Source organism: Gracilinanus agilis, chromosome 4 (assembly GCF_016433145.1).
Source record: "Gracilinanus agilis isolate LMUSP501 chromosome 4, AgileGrace, whole genome shotgun sequence".
Taxonomy (NCBI): Eukaryota; Metazoa; Chordata; class Mammalia; order Didelphimorphia; family Didelphidae; genus Gracilinanus; species Gracilinanus agilis.
The window spans coordinates 387,908,143-387,921,353 of NC_058133.1; the positions used below are offsets into that span (position 1 = coordinate 387,908,143).

Here is a 13,211-nt window from a genome sequence, read left to right on the forward strand (position 1 = left end):
AATAAATAGTTGGAAAAGGATGGAGTATTTTAATAGGTAAATAATGTCTTTGTGTTACTATGAAAATAATTAATTTTGTGAATCCTTTGAAAAGGTCTTGGGGACTCTCAGGGGTATACAGACCACACTTTGAGAACCATTGTCCTACATCAGTGAAATAACAGTTTAGTAAAAATAAAATGTTCAAGAGGAAAATATGCTTTGCTTGTGTACCGTTAGAATGAAAAGTGAGTGCCAAGGCAATGTTCCCTTCTCTATTTATAGGGTACCCAGTTACTCCTGTGGACATAGGGGGGAAGAATCAGTCACTGTGCTACCCCATTCACCTTTCCATAAAGTGCTTATATCAGGAATGATGGGACATAAGTGGGGAGATGTATATAGCATTCCATTTCTGAGTCACTGTGCAACGCAAAGCACTGTTTCTTGTGAGATTGAAAACATAGAAACAAATCCAGGTTTGGATCATAGATTATTTGATCCTTTTTGTTATTTCTACTACCATAACAGAAACAGTTCTAAGCTAGAGTTAAAAGGAACCTTGAAGTTATTCTAAGACTCCTTTAAGGAAGTCCAGATCCCTCATTTAAGAGTTGAGAGTGTTATGTTGTGCCCTAGATCACAGAGGCAATAATTATGGAGCCAGGAATTCAGGTTCTCTGACTCCAAATGTAGAATCCAAAGATTTCCATGGCAACACCCTGATTCCCCACTTAGTATATTTAAAATAAGATCCTATTTAAATTACAATTGAGGTCAAATTGTTCTTCAGTAGGCTACACAGTGAATTAAATGGGAATCAATCATGGTAAATTGTGTACTTGAGTTCTAACAGCGGAGTTATCAGCTTTTGAAACAATCCATCAGTAAGTTGGCTTCTCTTGCTAGTCATATTATAAAAAGATAGTGCATAATATGATGGAAAAGAACTAGATTTGGAGTTAAGAGACTTGGATTTGTGTTCTAGCTCTTTTATCTGATTATCTTTCTGTGATCCTAGGCAAATCATTTAACTTCTTTGAGTTTCAAAGTTCTTTTCTAAGAAAGAAGGATAATACTTGTATTACTTCCAACATATAATGTGTGCAAAGGAATAAAAACTATATTGTAGCATTAACCCAGGTTATTAATACATGTTAATATTTTTCTTGACACTAGGAACGTTTCTAAGTTCTGTATATAATTACATATAACTTAATTGATTAAGTTGATGTCAATATTATTTTGTAATATAGCTTAGAACTGTTTCTGTTATGGTAGTAGAAATAACAAAAAGGATCAAATAAACATGCAAAACAAAGAATTAAGATTTTACATAAACTTTGTCCTTTTTAACAAGGTAAAAAAATGAAGGAACAAACAAACAGGAAAAAAAAAATACTTTTGTTCTGTGGCTTCTGTAAGGCTTCTCTGAAGTTCTGATACCTCTGACTTTTTTCCCCCAAAGTGTTATTTTAAATAAAATTTTTTCCCACAGATATCCAAAATCAGAAAGCCATATTAAAAAAGATTAGTTTTTAAATTCTAATTTAACCACCCTCCAAAAAAATGTTTGTTAGTAGCCTTAGCTTTTTGGCCAAAACATAGTAAAATCCAACTCCACAGCAAGAAAAAAAAATCTTTTCTTTAACATTCAGATAAACTAGGGGGGAGGGAAGATTAACAAAGAAGACACGGGGTCAATTTAGCCAATATGCCTCTTTGAACAATATTTCAAATCCTAGGGGATTTTGAAATTGTACAGGAAGTTTTAATATAAAGCTCAGTTTTAACTAACCCAGGGAGATCTTGAATAAAAACCTGAGTACCAAGGTTTTGATGAATGTGATGAACCAGTTTGGGCCACTAGAAAGAAATCTCATGAAATTTAACTTCTGAAGCTATCATGGAAAAGAAACTCTTAGCCAGAAGTTCTTTTCTGATCTTGTTGGCCCAATGTAGAAAATTAGGCATAAGATGGTCTGATCCATTTAAAGGAGATTACATGTCTTTTATTTATGTGACACTTTGAATTACACAAACACCAGCAGAATAGATTCAAATAGATACACACACAAAAAGTTCTTGCAGAAACAGAGGAAACAGTAGAAATACATAGATCCAGGTTCATATTTTATGTTGAATAGAGTATAACGTGTCCTTTGGAAATAAAAAGGGGAGAAAGTCTTTTATTCCCTAACCTGTTTGAAACAGTCAAGAAACATCAGAACCTGATTGCTCCATTGGCATTGTTCTCATATAAGAGGTATACAGGTAGGTGATGAAAAAGGTAATTCCAAAATTCTATAAAGTCTCTATACTGGTCCAAACTGAATACTTTTGCTTCTGTATTCATCTGCATAGATAAGTCTGTTAGAGAGTTATCCTTGTTTTTTGTTTTGTTTTGTTTTGTTTTTTAAGTCTTTTAAGGTCTTTTAAGACACTCAGCTTTATGGGATATCAACATTGTTAATGTTCAGTTGTTTTCTTTCATGTCTGACTCTTCATGCCCCTTTTTTGAGTTTTCTTGGCAGAGACACTGGAATGGTTTCCCATTTCCTTGTCCAGTTCATTTTACAGATGAGGAACTGAGGCAAAGAAGGTTAAATGACTTGCCCAGGGTGGTACAGTTAGTAAGTGTCTGGGGCTGGATTTGAATTTTTGAACATGAGTCATCCTGATTCCCAGCCTATTGCTCTTTTCATTGCACCACTTAGCTACTCCTTGGATATCAACATTGCAATTATTTATATAGTAAAGTTCAAAACAAAAACATTTCAGAGAGAATTCTAATTACCTTCCATTCCTGAGTGTAAATTTTCTGCCTATTATTATTTTATTTAGAGTAAGCATAAATATTGTACCCAAATATAATTTTGTAACCAGTATTGGTGATTTAACAGATATGGGAAAGAATTACTCCTATGTTAACTAAAATGCTCATTTAGAGAATGCTTAATTTAAAAATCTTTCATGTATAAATCTACTCTTATAAAACTATTACCAAATTTTATTGCTTGTTGTCTATTCATTTTTACTGAAAAATATCTTCTTACAATAACACATAATGAGAGGTCTAAAAGTCAAAATGGCAAGGCTCTGGTACTGATTGTGTGTCCTTTAGCAAGTCACTTAACTGTTCAAGTCTCTAGATGCTTAAGACTAAAATACAGAGTTCTCCATTTCCAATACTGTCCCAAATAAATTGAATTGAAAGTGCTTAACAATATGTTTAATAAGTTAGTAGATTTTCCACTGGCACATGCTACATTGGGGATCTAATCTGTGGAAGCCATTAGGTTTTAAGATTATTTCATAAAAATTGCAATAATTTTCAGGAATTAGATCACTTTATCAAGGCTGTGTTATAAGAGTAAAGGGGAAGTTTTATAACCAGGAAAACCTGGATTCATGTCATGCATGTCCTGAGGGTGGTTATGGACAAATTTCTTAACGTTTCAGTGTTTCAGACAAAGAGAGAGAGAGAGTGAGAGTGAGAGTATGTGTCCTTGCTTTCTAGTCAAGACTTGTTTGAATTTTATCTCAGCTATTTCTTAGCTGTGTAACCTTGGCCAAGGTACTTAACCTTTAATAGACTTTCGTTTTTTCTTATATAAAACAAGGAGATAAACCTTAATGATTGTTCAAGTCTCTTCCAGTTCTGAATTTATGATCCATGTTCTGTGATCCTCTAACTACAAGACAGAGTAAATATACTTGTGGAGGGAGAGAGTTTGCACAGTGGGACTTTTTCAAGTGAAAAAAAAATCTGTCTCCTTCCTCTTGAAATTCCTTGTATAATACTAACCTTTTAGGGGGCAGCTGGATAGCTCAGTGGATTGAGAGCTAGGCCTAGAGATGGGAGGTCTTAGGTTCAGATTTGACCTCAGACACTTCCCAGTTCTGTGACCCTGGGCAAGTCACTTAACCTCTATTGCCTAAAAAAATAATGATGATAATAATAATAATAATAATAATAATAACCTCTTGAAGGGAAGCTGGATGGTGCTATAGATAGAATGCAGGATTCAGAGTCAGGAAAACCTGAGTTCAAATCTAGCCTTGGACATGTACTAGTTGTGTGACCCTGGGCAAGTCAATTAAAGCTATTTACCTCAATTTCTTCATCTACAAAATGAACTAGAGAAAGAAATGGCAATCAGTATCTTTGCTAAGAGAAAGCCAAATGAGGTCCTGAAGGGTTAGACATGATTGAAAAACAACTAAACAATAAACCTCTTGTAAAATCAAACATCTGCTATTGTTCCATTGAAGCAGTATGCCATGATATAAAAGAATTAACTTAGTATGCCATAAGTACATACTACATATATATTAATATCAAACCTGATGATGCTCAAATCCACCTATCTTTGCCCCAAGCTCTCAACTCACATCTAATCTCTCATGCCCCAACTACCTTTCAGATGCCTTGATCTGGGATGCTTAGTAGACAACCTGCACTCAACATGTCCAAGTTCCTCCCAAATTCTCTGCTTCCCATATTACTATTGAAAGGGAGCACTATCCTTCCAGTCTCGACCCTCCTTCCTCTCAGCAGAGGCATCATCCTCAACCCTTCACTATCACCTTACTCCCTGTAGCCAGGGCCTGGCAACTTCACTTGTGCAGCATCTCTCCCAAATGCCCCTTCTCACTTCTGACATTGTTACCACCCTGGAGTGGGTTCTCATTACCTCATGGCTGGATGATTGCAGTGTCCTGCTGCTGGGCATTCCTGCATCAAATCTCTTTCCACTTCCATCCTTGTTCCATTTAGCCACCAAACTTATCTACAGTGCAAGTCAGACCATGTTACCCTTCCCCTGCCAATAAGTTCCAGTGATTCCCTATTTTTCCAGCATCAAATACAAAATGCTCATTTTGGTATTAAAAGCTCTTCCTAGCCTATCTTCCTCCTACCTTTCCAAGTTTACATTTTAAGACTCCACTACCTTCCCTAAGTATTCTTTGATCCAGGGATACAAGTTTTCTCACCCTTCCACAAACAAGATGTTCCATCTCTCTGCTCCTGGCATTTTCTCTCTCTGTCCCCATACCTAGAATGTCCCTCCTCTTCCTTTCTACATAATGATTTCCTTCAAGTCTCACTTAGAATCCCATATTCTACAGGAAGCATTTCCCATTCCCTCTTAATTCTAATGCCTCCTCTCTCATTTACTTCCTATGTATATCCCATATAAAGCTTGTTTGTACATATTTTTTTGCTTGCTGTCTCATAATTAATTTTCTTGAAGATAGGGACCATCTTTTGCCTCTTTTTGCATCCCTAGGACTCATTATAATGTTTGCAACATAGTAGGTATCTAATGTTTGTTGACCTATTTCAAAGCATTTTTGATCATTGATACCATATTAGGATTTTAGGAATGGTTATCTCAAAGGTTTTAAGTCCATTAAAAAAGGCAAGAAAACACATAAAACTGCTTTCAAAAATAGGCAAAGGTTCTGCCATAATTTCCTGGAAAATTTGGTGAAAGGAATTTCAGTTAAAAATCAATCTTGAAACATTTTTAAGATAAATAATTAAATGTGATGAATCAATGTGTGCTGTAGTTTTGCCTATGAACAAATTTAATAAAGCCTCATTAAAGTGACGATTAAGGAAAATCAGGTGATCAATTTAATGTATTAAATTTATTAGATATTATAATTTGAATTTGAATACTTGTAAATGGATAAATAAAAATGATAAACCCTATATGGAAACCAAAATATGAAAATAATCAAATCAGAAATGCAGATTTGGATGGCTTGAAAAAAAGGTCTAATCTTGAGATTGCTATATTATATAACATCTTTGAGTCTAGGTAATTCTCTCATCTACAAAATGGAAGAGTTGAATTGATGATTTTTAATATCATATGAGTAGAGATTTTTGTTGATAATGATTTATGTTCTCTTTCTTGTTAGAATAGGTTATTAAGCCATGTAGTAAGGGCAAAGATTTTTTTCTTATATTATTGAATATACTTTTAAAGACATAGACTAAAAAGATGTGCTTATAGGTTTGTTGAAAGGATTTAGAGCTTCAAGAGACCTTATAAATCATTTAGTCCAGTCCCTTACTTAATGGGTAGTTGCATAGTTTAGTTCCTGAACATTTCAAGTGTTATTTGAATAATATTATTTCAGCTACTCCACTGGATTGTTAAGGATTATTTAGAAAGGGAGGACTGAAAGGTTCTGAGTCATATGTTAACAATCTAGAGGAAAAGGTGTTGACATTAGTGGTCTTGAAGACTTTGGTAAGCTTTGGACTATATGAGACAGTGATATATTCATTTTTTTTTTTACCAAAATCTGTTTACTAAAGTCATCCAGACATCTGGAAATCCATCATGGCTGAGAATTGATGTATGTACCTGTTTGGGTGGTAGACCTTTATGAACAGCCGTTGGACTAAGATGTAGGGAAAATAGCTTAGGTGGGACCCTAAGAGTGATTAGCTGATCTTCTGGAGAGTTTTTCTACAGTAGAAAAGTAAAAATATCCCCTTCATATTGATTTAGTCATTTGTCCAAGTAGTTTCCAGGTTGTGCCCTACTTGACTGAAGATCCAGATTTACTTTGAATTTCACCAAGGAAAGGTGGATGGAGCTACTCCCAGTTTCATTATTTTGAGGATGATAAAATCAGCCTCACTTGTTTCTTCCATAACTCTCAGGTGGTGTTAACAATAGGTAAACAAGATGTTCCATTCTTTCAGTGGAAATCTCTAGATGAATGGTTTAATTAGCCCTCATTTTAGAGGCCATTTAGAGGCCTCCTTTACAAGGACATAATGATCTTGAGGAATTCATTATATTTAGTATTGCTGAGACCCTTCTGGAACTTGACCATGAAGTTCAACTCTTCACATTCTAATGTCTGAATATTCACAGCTTGATTGATTTGATGTAGTCTAGAACCAAACCACATTTTTGTGGGAGCTATTGATTTGCTGATGGATGACTTTAGTCTATATTGTAGTTAAAAAATCTATTGAAATTAGTGGCCAAACAAAGCACTCTCCATGGACATGGCCCAGCCAGTTTTGTCACATGTCTAATCAATAGGGTCATGTTCATTGATCCTATGGGAGTCTCTGGTCTTCATTCAGTTTTGCATATTGCAAGAAGATTAATTATGCCTTTTAGCTTTAATCCTAGGATAGACTTATTATAAGGGCTATATACCATGGGAGGTTGGGGTGGGGAGGAATTCTGGCTCCATTAATTGAATATTTTCCTTTTCATTTGCCTAGGAATTATGAGTTGAATGAATATGTAGTGCAAGAACCTCAGAGTAGAAGGGGAACTTTGTAAGGACTCAGATGAATTAACATTTTCCAGGCTTTCATGGTACTTAATAGCCAATTCAACTCTCAAGGGTGAGACTAGAGAGCTAGAATTATGCAAAGAATGAAGGTCAGAAAGGACAATTTTCAGCTGTTATACTTGGAGCACAAAAATCCTGAAACATTGTCTATAACAAAACAGAAAGATTTATAACAAAACTAGAAAACCAGTTCACCACGAATCAGTAATGTAGTCCTATTTAATAAGCAAATGATGATACTGGAATGCGCAAATAGGAGCACTATACCACAAAATATCTATGAAGCTATCCTTTTTATACTCAGCTCCCAATATACCTTTACCATCTATATTAAATTCCAAGATTTACAATAAAATTATATTATAGCTACCCTCATTCAAGTGAAAACTAAAAATGTATATATACACACACATATATATTTAAAGATTGAAAAATAAGACTTCAGAAAAATTTTTTAAAAAATTCTGCTATTCAGCATTGAGAATAGAGGATAACTAACTAAATGACCTAAAACCAAGAAGAATTCTCATATAGGTGATAGGTACCTCTGCTTCATATTTAATTAAGAGGGAGTGGGGTTGAGGATGGGGGGCGATGTGCAGAGGATTGAGTGCTGGGCCTAGAATTAGGAAGACCCGCATCATATTTGACCACAGACATTTATTATGTAATCTGGGCAAGTTGACCTTTGTTTGCTTCAAGTTTCCCCATCTACAAAATTAGAATCATTATAGTACTTATATCCCAAGGTTTTATGAGGTCCAAATGAGATAATTATTGTAAGGTGCTTAGGACAGTGTCAGACATATAGTAAATGTTATATAATCATCAGTTATTATTATCATACAAGTAGTAGGTGCCTTTGCTTCATACAAGGGAGAACTGGTAGTCTGGTGGGTAGAGTGAGAGCCTAGAGTCAGACTCAATTTCTTCAAACTGTAAAAATGAAGATAATTATAGTAGCTATCTTAGAGTTTTTAATATGTGAGGATCAAATGAAATAATACTTGTAAAAAGTGCTTAACATAGTTCCTGGCACATAGTAATTATTGTTATAGATATTTATTCCTTTTCCTCTCCCCCTTTTCCAAGGCAGAGCAATTTATAAACTGTAAAATTAGGGTTTAAGCCAGGGGTTAACTGTATTTTGTGTTATGAATCATTTTGGTAATCTGGTGAAGCCTATGGATCCCTTCTCAGGATAATATTTTTAAATGCATAAAGTAAAATAGTATTATGAAGAAAGCCAATTATATCAAAGCACAGTTATCAAAATATTAAAAGTAAGTGAACATGGACTCTGGATAATGAATCACTAGATTAAGCTGTCTACAAGAAGTTTCCTAATGATGTGAAAGATATTCAATTAACCAATTCAATTCAAAATATACTTATTAAGTTGCTTCTTATCCCTGGGCTCAATTTCTTGTTAGATGAGTTAACTGGACTTTATAATCTTTTAGGTCTTTTAGTTTATTCTATAAATCCTTCAGTATTAGTATTCATGCCTTATTCTGAACACAAGAACTGTTAGTGATGGAAATGGACTATATAATCCATTTCACATGATGTTTTCTGCATGTAATTTTTTTTTAATTGGCTGAGATTATAGTATAACTAAAGACTTAATATTCCAGGCTGGCTGACACAAAATTATATAAATTATCTGGTCCTGAAAGACTATTTTTGAGTAACTCATGCTTTAGATCACCATTTAAAATGTTAAAAATATGAAAACATAAGTTTAGACGCACATGTTAAAAGAATAAGTTAAATGGCCTTTTGATTAGCTAAATAGTTTAAATAGCTAAGAAATTACTTTCTTATGCCATTTCCCCTATCTCATTGCTCATATAGAATGACAAGATTATCTTAATGTAATTGAGAAGCAGATATAGTAAAGAAAATAAAAATTTGTGAAAATAATCTCCCTATGTAATATTTTTGTCAAAGTTTCAGGTTCTTTTCCCACTAAACCTTTATCCAGATATACTAACACATAAAATCAACTGGCTTGAATTTTACCTATTTAAGCTGCCATATTGCAGTGAAATCAGATCAGAAGGGGCGAGATATATCAAAATAAATGGTATTGGAGAGACAGACAAAGTTGCCTTTGAGCAGAGAAGTACAGGAAGATTTTGATCTTAGGTTATTGTTGACTGGGGAAAACAGAGGCCTATAATATTTTCTTGTATTTTTTATCCTTCATTGCTGAGTTCTGAGTACTCCTTCAGTTTACATTCCATTCTTGAGAACTTACATCAGTGTAAGGTAGTAATGGGAAACCTTTTAGACACTTGAGTGCCCAAACTGCACCGTCAGGCTGCATGTGAGCCCACTACCTTACCCTACACAGGGGAGAGATGAAGAGCTCCCATTGACTGCTGGGCAGAGGTGTGGGCCATGTGAGAAATGTCCTCAGGGACACAGGGAGAGGGTGAGGGGAGCAGCCCCTCTGGCATGTGTGCCATAGGTTTGCCAACATGGGTATAAGGCGTCACTGATGTAGATATCGCTTGATATGAGTTACTTTATCAGTTTTCTTGGCTAATTCAATCAAACCAATCAAGAACTTTCTTTTACTTTAATTTTTTTTTCAATTACATGTAGAAATATTTTTTTACAATTGTTTTTTGACATTTTGAATAGAGATCCAGCTCTATATACTGACAGGGTTTTGAATGGTCTAAGATGGTTTTGGATTGTTAAGGAGGAAACAGATTGAGAACATTGGCTAGTGGTTAGCTCAAAGTTACTCCAAAGAACCATCTCTGAGCTTTCTTTCTTTATATCATTTCCAAAAGAATCATTTTTCACAAAGCCTAAGGGGGTTTTGCAGTTGCGCAGTCAAGCTGAAGTTATAGAATTATGTCATGATTATGATTTTACAAAACACAAAAGAATCACAGTGGCTCAAGGTAAAGATCAGCCCAGAATAGAACAAGACTCAAGGCTGAGAGCTAGCGGCTCCTTATTATCAAAAGTTATTTCTGGGAATAGTTACTATATTTTAAAGATATCCTTATGAATTGAGTCTTTTACTTTCTTGTGAGGAATGCACCTGGCTAGATGAGGGTTTGTCTGACTTTGTCTAATTCTGACCTTGGGTAGCCTGGGAACAGTTTTAGAATCCAGGCAGCTTAATTTTCTGCATTTCTGTCTTGGAGAGAAACTGTTAACCTCTTAACTTCTGGTTTGCTAAGAACTTAAACCTTTCCAATAAGAAAATGTGTGGATCATAAAAGGAATCAAAAGAGGAGTCAAAATTTTTATCTTAGAGAAACCCATTCTGTCTACGTCCTGACATGCAGTGCAGAAAAGATTATACACACACACACACAGTATTACCTGCTGATAATGGGATCCAGGTAAAAATATCTATTACAGACTCTATTTCTCTCAATGACTTCCAATTATAAAATGAGCCTCTGGGAGGGGTCAGTTGTTTTGGATTAGCCAACCTGCTGGTAGCCCAGCTTTTCAGGGCTTAGGTTACCAGGATCAAATAGAAAGGCTACCTCAGGCTGGATTGAATATGAAGGGAATCCAGATAAAAGGCCCCATCCATGACCCTATTTCTCCTATTGGCCTTCCACAATTTTGCAATTCAGAGTCTCTCCCTTCCCTTTTCCCCCTCCTAGGTGATAAATGGTCTGTTATAGGTTGTACCAGTGCTTTCATGCAATACATATATTTCCATATTCCCCTCATGCTCTGACTAAAGATACATATCACACATACAATAAAAAACTCAATAAAGAAATAAAATGAAAGATTATGCTTCGATCTGCAATCTTCCAACAGTTCCTTCCTTGGCTTTGGAAAGCATTTTTTATTATGTGCCTGGGGTTATCTTGAGGTCTTGTTTTCCTGATAATAGTTTAGTTCTTCATAGTTGATCATCATACAATATTTCTGTTACTATATATACTATTCTCCTGGTTCTTTTCACTTCACTTTGCATCAGTTCATATAAGTCTTTCCAGGTAATCAATAATTATTATGTGCCTGTTTTGTGTCAAATTCTAGACCCTGGGGAAATAGTACTGAGAGTGAAATAATTCCTATTTTCAAGGAGTCTACATATGCCTGGCACATAGTTAGCTTGATCTTTTGATTTTATTAGTGTGTTGTATAGCTTCTGTTTAAAAAATTCATACCTATGTAAATTGTGTTAATATTAATATGGTTCAGTTTAACATTTATTTAGCACCTTTTCTGTTCTAGGTATTGGGAGTTTTATGACTTCCCAGTAATGTTTCACAGCAGAACGTTGTACATTTTTTGTCATTTCTGCTATGTAATTTTATGTTCAATATTAATAAAATTTCTATAGCATTATTATAGAGGATCTTCAATAAAATCCTTTTTCTTGATGCGTAATCATGCCGTAGAGATGACTTTAGATGGTCAAGGGATCACGAGTTTTGTCTGGTCCTACCAAGCTGGAAGTATTGGACCAACTACAAGCTATAGGTTTTATAATTGAGTTTGAAGAGACATCACTATGTAGGTTCTAGAATGATGATTTTTTTCATCCATAGACACACTCTACTAAATTGTAGAGAGATCATCCCCATTAATATTGGAGGACCCACAATGATAGTATCTTGAGGTAAAAAAGTATATGTAGAGAGAATAATTGTGGGGCACCTAAGTGGCTCAGTAGGGATAGAGAACCAAGCCTGGAAATGGGAAGTTCTGGGTTCAAATTTGGCCTCTGATACTTCCAAGCTTTGTGACCCTGGGCAAGTCAACTTCAAATGCCTAACCCTTATACTTTTTCTGCCTTGGAACTGATACTTAGTATTGATTCTAAGACAGAAGGTAAGTTTTTTTTTTTTTAAAGTCATTGTGATATAGTTGAACAAGCATTAACTAAAGGAGTCATGAACCTTGCTTCTATATCTACATATGCAATACACATACTAGCTATATAATCTTAGTTTACTTAACCTTCTTGATTTTAGCTTTACATGTGAAATGAGGGAATCATATTAAAAATCTCTTTAAGAGCTATTTCTTTCAGTTTATACTTCTCTAATTAATTCACATTTATAGAATATTAAAAAATGATTATTCTAATTTAAAGTTGATCCATGAAAGCCTTTCTTATAGTTTTGATTTAGTCAAATTACAAACATTTTATAGGAGATAGATCCCAAGAATTAAGACAGATCTGAGAGACCACTAAATCCAACCCCTTCATTTTAAAAGTAAAGACACTGAGGCCTAGGAAGTTTATGTGACTTTCCCAGTCTCTTAGAGCTCATAAAAAATTTTGGAGGGGGGGATTTGAACCTAGAATATTTAGATTACAGATCAAGGATCTTTTCCACTATAGTAACATGCTACCTCCAAGTAGTAGTTGGACATTGTAGATACAAAGGAAAAAAAAAAGAAGCAGCCCCTGCCCTTAAGGAACTTATATTCTAACAGAGGAAACATTTACACATTAATATAATTAATAAATATTTATTAGGCACATTCTATGTGCCGACATGTGTTTAGTGCTGAGGTTACAAAGTAAGGCAAAAAACAATTCTAGCTGTCAAGGAACTCAGCCTAATAAAGGAAAAGATATAAAAATTATCATGTACAAACAAGCTAAAATCAGAATAAATTTGAAATTATAAAGCGAAGATACCATAAGAGGGATCAGGAAAGCTTTCTTCTAGAAAGTAGCATTTTAGCTAGAACTTAAATACAGAAAAGCTGAGGAAGGAGAATATTCCATGCAAGGGGAATAGCCAGTGAATATGTCTAGAATTAGGAAATGGCATGGAATAGTAGGGAGGCCAGTGTCAGTGCATTGAAAAGTGAGAGATGTAAGGAGTAAGAAAATGAGAACTGGTGGATGGGCAAAATTTTATATAGGGAGCACTAGC

At 34.7% G+C, this 13,211-nt stretch overlaps 1 protein-coding gene across 2 annotated transcripts in view; it reads left to right on the plus strand.

Annotated features, from left to right (window-relative positions):
* Nucleotides 1-13,211, plus strand: part of AKAP7 (A-kinase anchoring protein 7) — a 176,848-nt gene that overhangs the window by 13,024 nt on the left and 150,613 nt on the right. The gene's annotated exons all lie outside the window — the stretch shown is intronic.